This window comes from Dipodomys spectabilis, unplaced genomic scaffold (assembly GCF_019054845.1).
Source record: "Dipodomys spectabilis isolate Male_0828 unplaced genomic scaffold, ASM1905484v1 ptg000266l, whole genome shotgun sequence".
Classification (NCBI taxonomy): domain Eukaryota; kingdom Metazoa; phylum Chordata; class Mammalia; order Rodentia; family Heteromyidae; genus Dipodomys; species Dipodomys spectabilis.
This window is the reverse complement of record NW_024870943.1, coordinates 1,770,801-1,780,110: the sequence shown is the minus strand read 5'-3', so window position 1 is coordinate 1,780,110 and position 9,310 is coordinate 1,770,801. Positions and strand designations below refer to the sequence as shown.

At 46.0% G+C, this 9,310-nt stretch overlaps 1 pseudogene; it reads left to right on the top strand.

Annotated features, from left to right (window-relative positions):
- Positions 1 to 6,136: 6,136 nt before the first annotated feature.
- LOC122125476 lies at positions 6,137 to 6,381 on the top strand (annotated as a pseudogene).
- Positions 6,382 to 9,310: the final 2,929 nt, after the last annotated feature.

The window sequence follows — 9,310 nt, the reverse complement described above, 5'->3', positions numbered from 1 at the left end:
TTGCCACATGAAGCACAGTACCCAGTGCTCAGAGCACCACCTCCAGAACTACAACACTACACTGCTGTCCTTTAAGATGCCAGCCTGGCATTTTGCTCTAGCCCACAATCATGCTTCAGTAACTGCTCACAAAACCAATCCTGCATGTTCTGCAGGAATGAGGCCAAGGCTTTTGCTTTGCTGTCTGGACAGCACTACCTTTCCCAAAAGACACGGCGCCTGCCACATGCGACTGGAAAGGCTCCCGGTCAATGCAGTCAATTTGGCCTAGAAACCCCTCCAAGGAGAGAGCAAGACTAGCATTCGCTCAATTAAGCCACTCAACGTCTGCCACCCGAAAAAGAAAAACAATTTAGTGAGGATCCAAGCCATAATGCCTTTAGGCTTGGGTCCTTCACTGGACAATAGCAAGTTGGTGTGCCTGGGAGTACACCCGAGGTGTGCCCCCCCAGGGGAGTGTGAACCCACTCTAATGGCTCCCCTCTTTGAATTAAAACTGCAGAAATCAGTGTAACACCTAAAAACAACCAAAGGTAAATGGGTCAAAAATAGAATACCTCCTCAGGGAAACTGCATCCAGGGCTTCTTGGAACTGCAAAAATATGGCCCGATGGCTGTCTGTAATTGTAATAACTTCGTGGGGCATCCAGTCTTTTAGTAGGGCAAATAAGGGCACAAAACTATCTTTAGGGACAGGAACCCACGGCAACAGCCAAATGATTTCCCTAAAAGGCTCTGAAGTTGGGTTAAGGTCAGAGAGGCTGGAATGTCCAGCAAAGGCTTAAGGGCCTGGCCTGAGACAAGGTAAGGTGGGTTCCAAACACCTTAAAAGGAGGTACCTTTTGAATTTTATTGAGGGCTATGGTAAAACTCCCCTTTTTTAATATGGCGAGAACAGGGGCCAGAAGGCCCTCCAGGCAGCCTGGGTCTTGGTGCCCCAGGATTATATCATCCATGTAGGCATAGGCAAGGGAGGTATCTGAACCAAGCATAGGACCTAAAAGTGTGGCCAAGTATTGTTGGCAAAAGGCCGGGCTAGAAGGGATGGAGAAAGCAAACTTCTCGCAGTCATGTGGATGCAGGGGGATATTTTTTTTTTAAAAAAACTTGAATATCAATCACAACCAAGGTATATTCTGAAGGTATAGCAGGAGTCCAGGGCCTGATTCTTAGGGGAGGTCCTACTAGCTCCATCCTTTCTTTTACCAAGCCCCAGAGCCTTTTTGAATAACAAATAGGGATGTGTCCAAGGACTCACAGAAGGGAGTATGTGCCCAAGGTTTTTCTGTTCCTCCACCAGAAGTTGGAGGGCTACAAGTTTAGGTTTGGTCAATGGCCACTGCTCCACCCAGATAGGGCTTCCTGGCTTCCACCTAATGGGAGGTACTGGGGTGGGGGAGTGGCCTTTATGATTGGGGGTGCACCCGAGTGGGTCCACTATGTTCTTCTCTGTAAGTATGAAAGTTAAAAAAATCCTTTTCCTTAATTCTCTCTAGATCCTGTTTAAGCCTTTGTGCTTCTTCCCCATCCAGGATATCATCATAGGATGCTCCATGGTCTGTAGTGAACACAGCATCCATTTGTCTTAGCATGTTTTGAGCTAGTACATTGGCAGTGAGGTTCTTTGCCACTAAAGGGAGTATCTTTCCCTGTTCTCCATCTGGGTTAGTCCATTTCATAAGGGTGACCATCTCTTTGGACTGGGAGTTGCCCCCTACCCCCAATATCGGAGGCCCAGGTGCAAGCTTCCAGTCCAAGGGCACTTCCTCCTCCCTGAGTATGGTTCGATTTGCCCCAGTGTCAGTTAAGCAGTGAAACTGCTTCCCACCTATGTTATGAGAATACTCATTATAGGGCGGGGTCCCTCCACCAGGGGGGCGGTCCAATGGGCCTGGGTCATCCTGCCACGAGGCTGCCTGGGCTTTGCAGCAGAGGGTGTCCCTCCTTGAGTTAATGAGGCTGGAGAATGCCTCTACCCTAGTTTAAAGGCTTTCCATCTAAATCAAACTTGGATCGACAATCCTTTTCCAAATGGTATCTCTTCCTGCACCTGGGGCAGGGTGTAGGGGGCAGTTGGTGGGGGATTGCTGTAAAGAGTCCCTCTTAAAGTGCCCGTCCTGCCCACATTTAAAACAAGTCCCTCTCCCCAATGGTATTGGGGTTCCTTGGCCCTGGGCTGCAGGTGATGGGTAATAGCCTCAGTCATTGCCGATGTCTGAGCCTGTAAGGCTAAAGCTAGTGATTAGGACTGGTGCTGTTGCATTCCCATATCCTGCGAGGCCACCACCCATCTGGTCAGGGAACTCTCTCTCAATCCTGCACAGGCCATGTGGTGGTCTGCATTCATCCCTTCCCAGACCAGCAGCTTTACAAACAGATCTCGGAGGTTCCCTAGCTGCAGCTTGCAGGTAATATTCTGTTGGACTCAGTCTACAAACTCAGCTAGAGGCTCACCAGGTTTTTGTCTCACTCCTGCTTTGGGGGACTCAGTAGGCCCATCATCCAGTTTGTACCATGCGGCAAGTCCTGCCTGCCTCGCCTGGTCACAGTACTGACCAGGTATTGTGGCCTGTTGGGCCCAGTGGAGTGCCCTTCCCGCATCTCTGTTAACATGGCAGATGTAATAGGTATCTCAGGTAGAACCTGCCAGTTATTCACCACCCACACTCTGCATTCCTCCTTAAAGAAAGCACACCATTTAATAAACTGAGAACTGGTGAGGATGGCTTTGGCCACATCCAGCCAGTCCTTAGGGACACATGGGTGATAAGCAATGTCCTGTAATAAGGTCTGGGCCCAAGGAGATTTCGGGCCATCCTCCACCACTGCCTTGCAGCACTCTTTAATGTCCTTACTTTTCCATGGATACCATTCCAAGTGTCTATTAGTTCCTGGTGCCAGATTGACTGGATATGCTTGGGGAAGCAAATCCTATGGCCTAGGATCCGGGCTCCCAGGTGGCCCTTCCTTTGCAGGGTAGGCCTCCGAGTATGTTACTTCCCCAGCCCTTGGCCCCTCTGTGGAAGGTTGGTAGGGGTCCAGGTCTTGCAGGTCCCTCTCGGAGGTCCCATAGGGTGAGGTACCTCCACTCCAATCAGGGGAATAGGGAGGGGGCCAAGACCATCAGGGGCACCTGAGTCAGAGGGGTAACTTTCACCCTTGTTTGGGCTTCCACTGTGCATGTTTCAGTGCATTCTTGGTCGAATTTGACCCATTCCTTTTCCTTCCCACTTCCCAAGTCCTCCATTACTCCCTAAGGCCTAATGTTGCCTCATCCTCCTTCTTCTGTGAGATAGCATTACCCATACTAAGGGTTTCACTTACCCTGAGGGACTGCTTAGCCTCGGCCAGCATCTTTTCCTTTCATGCCCCAAGTTGGGTGCCAGATGTCGGGTCTTTGTCTGTTCCTCGAAGATGGACGGGGTCCAAGGAAATGTAAGTGTGGCAGCTCACCGGTTCCCCAGCCTCCCTTTGCCTGGGAGACAATCAGACACAGTGGAGAGTCAAGTCAAGAAGAAAAACTCATTTATTAACACACAACAAGCCCTTTTTAAAGCAAAAAAGAGCGGGTGGCATGGCAGGGGAGGAAAGGAACCAATCACTGTCAAGTTAACACCCTATCATGCACCTAAGCTTCCACGGTCTGATTCTGCAATAAACGTAATGCAAATCGGGCTCTGCCCACTCAACTACCTCTCTCAGCACCATCTTTGCTGCCCATGTGCTCTACACACAGCCGTGCTGTGGGCAACACCATGGGTGAACGGGAACCCAAGAATGTACAGGTGGGACTGGACTGTACAGGTGGATCTGGGTGCTCAGTTTCTGGCTCATTAACTCCCTCTGGAATGCAGGCCATAGAACCTGAGCTTTGTTTCAGAGGATGGCCGTGGTAACTACTGCACCCAGCTTTTCCATCTCAGAGCCATCACAGCAGAATCCTGACCAGTGTCTGACAGTACATCCCTTTACCACTTTTGGGAAGGGTCCAGCCCAACATGCCAACAGGAGTGCCAGAGAGTGCAGGCGGAGGCTCTGCTAGGCCCCCAGCCTGACCCTGTCAGCATCCTGTCACACCCTTTCTGCTTGATCGCACTTTGACACAGTCTTCCCCATCCAGTGAAATCTGCATTAAAAAAGTACAATATGAGAGGTTTTGAGAGCTTGCAGAGAGCTCAAGATGTGAAGGTTCGACGAGCATAGTGGGTGTAGATAAGGCACTCAGCTCCCATGGGCCTTGCCATAAAAATCTTTTCAGTGGCATCCTTTATGGTGAACCTGTGAGGATTTGTCCCCAGTCCTGATTCCTTTGAGTTGATCATCCCCACGTCGGGGCAGAGTCATAAACACAGGCAAGCAAGCTGGGCCTTCACATCCACAGCAGGGGAAGTTAGGGTGAGAAGTGAACTGAATTAGAGGGGTCAGGCTGTGTCTGCTGTTCCATGAGGAAATGCTTGGGGTGGGAGGTATGACTCAGGTGGTAGAGCACCTGCCAATGAGCAAAAGCATCAGATAACTACTTCAAGTCCTAGTCTCAGATTAAAGAAAAAGGAAATGCTTGCTTGCTACTGGGGAGAAATGCTCAGATTTTCAGGGCCACAGCTTTTCTGTTGACTGTGGTGGCAATGTGGAGAAAAGTCAGGGAATTTTGTTTTTCTTTACACATGGCCTGTAAGCTATTTCCCAGTCCCGAGCCAGTGCTGGTGAACAGGAAAGTAGTGTCTCTGGGTGAGTGTTTCAACATCCCATGATAAGTTCACTCTGAATTGAGGGTGGGTCCTAGAGCCAACCACAGTGTCCTCCTAAGCACTCCAGCTGGAGAAGACTCAGTACACAGAGGGCACAGTCTGGGAACAGAGACAGGGGGAGGCTGAGGATACATCCATAAGCCCAAGAAAATCAAGAACCATAACTAGGCCTCAAGTGAGGAGAGGAGTGCAGAGTAGATCCCCATAGAAGTTGCGAATGTAAGCCACTGGGTGAGGCTATTTCTCCCAACAGACCCAGAGAACAGTTGCAACAAATTCTCATAGTATGTGCACATGAAGAGAGAAAGCAGCAGTGAGACACTCCCTCCCCTACAGAAACCAGGCTGGGAGCAAGGGACACCAGCCTAGGCCAGCCTGGGTTACAGTGTCCTAACCTCAAGGCTCTGATTGTGACCACAGCAGCAGACTGCAAACCTTCCCCTTTGTGCTTCTCCTGCCTTGCTCCAGTGCACAGAGCACAATGACGTCCCGTGTGCTGAGTGCAGTGACATCACTGAGAACAGCTAACCCTGGTGGGCACAGAAGGCCTCCTTCCCCAGGGCATGGCAGACCAAGAAGCTGCATTGAGGTGAAGAGTGGTCCTATGTCCCAGGAAGGTGAAAAGTGACTGAGAGCTTCCCTGGAGATGATCCTCTCATCAAGGCATTTAAGCATCTCTTGGGATCACAATGGAACTGATGAACAGTTACGTAAAAAATGCAGCTGGGCTTAGTGATGTGCACCTGAAATGCCAGCACTGAGAAGGCTGAGGCAAGAGGATACTAGGTTCAAGGCTAGCCTGGACTACACAGTTGAGACCCTGTCTTCAAAAGCAAAAGAGGGTCTGGGAAGGTGGCTCTGTGATAGACTGCTTGCCTTGCATGCAGGAGGCCCTGGGTTTGATTCCTCAGCACCACATAAGCAGCAAAGGCTGGAAGTGGCAATGTGGTTTAAATGGTAGAGCACTAGCCTTGAGCTGAAGGGCTGAAGAACATCGCCCAGGCCCAGAGTTCAGGTCCTACAACCGACCGAAAAAAAAAGACAATAGAAAATGAAATATGTAGGTATATTCTCAAGAATATGTTGGTCCTTGAACACCATATCTACTGCGGCACTATTCACCACAGCCAAGAAACAACCCAGAAGCTCCATGGTGTCTGCAGAAAAACGAGTGACACTGGACATGTTTGTGTGGAGTAAAGTCAGCCAGGTTCAGAGCAGTGGAGTCAAAGGCCCAACTGTGGATGAATGCATCAAGAAGATGGAGTCTGGTCAGTCAGTGCTGGAGTCCCTGGCCGGGGGCGTGATCTTCGGATTCCGCCCCTCCCATTGCCTCTGACGACCCTTCATCAGGATTTTTCTGTTCGAGGCACAGTTCAGTGCCCAGGATGATGAATGCTGACATGGATGTTGATGCTGAAAATCAGATGGAACTGAACGAAAAACACGACTTACTAATCAAGTGCTGAAACTCCAACACACACTTGAAGATCTCTCAGCAAGAGTAGATGCAGTTAAGAAAGAAAACCTGAAGCTAAAATCAGAAAACTAAGTTCTTGGACAATATATAGAAAACCTCATGTCTGCTTCTAGTGTTTTCCAAACAACTGATGCAAAAAGCAAAAGAAAGTAAGGGATTGAGTTCCCTTCTCATTTATGGAATTGCTGCTTCTCTTTCCCTCTCTCTCTCTCCCTTTCCTTCTCTCTGTCCCTTCCCCCTCCCTCCCTCTCTCCCCCCTTTAAAACTTGGGTAGATTCCAAAGGTTACAGTACCTTTGTTTCTGGCTTCATTGAATGTTTATTAAAATAATTTCAAATCTAGGCAAAATTAACTACTTAACAGGAGACTTCCATGAGTCTGGGTATTATGTTAGTCTAAGAAAATGTGCAGATGTATTGTAGAGACTTTATAATTAGAATTGCATATATTTATGAAACTTGAAGATGAATGTTGTATTGAATTTGCTTTGATATATAGGCTTAGTCTTTTACTACAGGCTTACTTATTAAGATATAGAAGAAAATAACTATGTTGTGAAAATGTGACCAAAATCATGTATTGAATGCACAGCTTTATGTATATACCTGTTCAACATTGTGTGTCTCTCCTCCATCTGCCTCATCCTCCCCTTGTACCTTCTCCTAAGTCAAGACAGTTTCACATTTGTAAAAGTACTTTGAGTAGTAATCACCTGACAGTCATCTTATCTGTAAGTCCTGAAGTTAACCAAAACCTTGCCTAAAGTTTGTCAGTTGTACTTTCTTATAATAAGATAGGACTGATGGTTTCTCTTTAACCATTTGAAAACAGATTTGGGCTATGAAGAGGATTTTTAAGTTGAAACTAAATTATCAAATTGAGATCTGTTTAAAAACAAAGAACCAACTTGTTTTGCACCAAATACCCTACTTGCTATCTGAAAAGATAAGAATTTTGGTAATGGGCTGCGAAGGTGGCTCAGTGGGAGAGTGCTTGCCTTGTATGTATGAGGCCCTGGGTTCGATGCCTCAGCACCACATAAGCAAAAGGAAAAAAGCTGGAAGTGGCGCTATGGCTCAAGTTGTAGAGGGATAGCCTTGAGCTGAAAAGCTGAGGGACAGTGCCCATGCCTAGAGTTCAGGCCCCATGTCCGGACCCCCCCCCCCAAAAAAAAATGATTTTGGTTATATATCGATTAGAAGTAGAAAGTCTGGGAGGAATACATAGAAATAGGTAATAAATAATGTGATAAATGTAGCAACCAACTCCAAATGTTTTCACTCCAGATTTTATTGTCTCTGGGACAGAACAGATCTTCCAGGGAATATATATATCTAAATATATGAAAATGGGTTAAGTTTGACTGACCTTACATACGCCACATACTATGCTATTCCAGCTCTAATGTTTGGTTGCAAAGTTTATTTGTTGTACCTAGTCAATTAACTGTTACCAAATTCCTTGAAGAGTGTACTGGTATTAGAATCATGAATGAGAGAATTTTATATGTATAATAATTGGTAAGCTCAGTATTTTTATCTCACTCTGTAAATTCAACTAATTGGTTGGTAGAATTTTAGTCATTCTCATAACAATTTCTAAAAATTTAGTTCCTAGATTCCATTTGGTAAAGGAATCAATATCACCCCGTCTTTGAAGAAGCGAACCCGCCTGTCTCAGGTTGGGTGGATCACCTTGTCTGCCTTACCCGTCATCGGGAACTTTTTCAGAGCGAAGCTGAAGGCCCTGTCTTAGGTTGGTCAGACTGGCACCCTCTCTTACCCATCTCTGGCTGTAGTTCCTCTCGGGGGGAATTTATTTATATGGAGCTTGATCTTACGTAGCTGGCTGGCTAAACTCAAGAGAGTTTTGCAGTGCACGTATAATACAAGGAAGGCATAGAAAAACCATCAGTAAAAGCATTCCCAGGCCAAGGAATGACATTAGCAATCCTTTGACATAATTCAGGGAAGCGATATAGCATTGAAATTGTTTAAACAGTTTTTTTTTTTTATAGCAGTTTTTGCCACCTTAGAGTCCAGAGGTAGGGCTTATGTAGTATTATGAGCAAGCTGATTAAGATAATGGACTGTTTGTACATTTTGTGTTAGTATCACAGCAGCTGCCACTGCAGAGGCAGCTAACAAAATAAAGGCCAAAACATCAGCTACAAGTAGCCCAACAAATCAATGAGGGGACATTAGTTCTTTCAATTGTCTTAACACCTGAATGCCAGAATTTTTATACCAAGTTTTAGAAATATTTACAGGAAGCATAAAAAAAGATGGTTGTCTAACAATAAGTATGGATTTAGTTATGCCTCTATACAAGCAATTAGTAAAAGAACAATTAGAACAGGTGACATTAAAATAATTAGCTCCTACAGAGATATTAAACGGTCAATACATAAAGACATGGGGTGGTGATATGCAACTCATAATATTTTTTTTTTTTAAATTTTATTTTATTTTATTTGAGAACATAGTGTACAGAGGGGTTACAATTACATGGTCAGGATAATGCATACATTTCTTACCAAGCATTGCAGCCTCCTCCTTTGTTTACCCTTCACCTCCCTTCCCAGCCTCCCCCCTCCCCCCCACGAAATCATACCCCCCTCCCCCCCTCCGACATTGTAAAGCTGGTTTTGACGTGACATTTCGTACTTCTCATTGTTGCAACAGGTCCACCTGAATCCTTAAACGACTTGTTTGTCCCCATCTCCTCCACATGTTATACTTACATCAAATATAGTGAAAGCAGGGGTTACACTGTGGGGGAGGGACATACAAAGCAACCAAGAAATAATCTTATAAATGCATTAGAAACACATGCATGAAAGAAACAAAAACATTAAAATACATATTTGAGGGTTCGTTTTCCTAACATCACCTTCTCTGACTTTTTCCGCTTGACTCATACCTATACTAGATATTGCAAATAAGGGAAACCATGGGACCTATGTTTCTTTGGGCCTGGCTTACTTCACTTAATATAATTTTTTCCAAGCCTTTCCATTTCCTAACAAATGGGGCAATGTCATTCTTTCTGATGGAGGCATAGAATTCCATTGTGTATATAT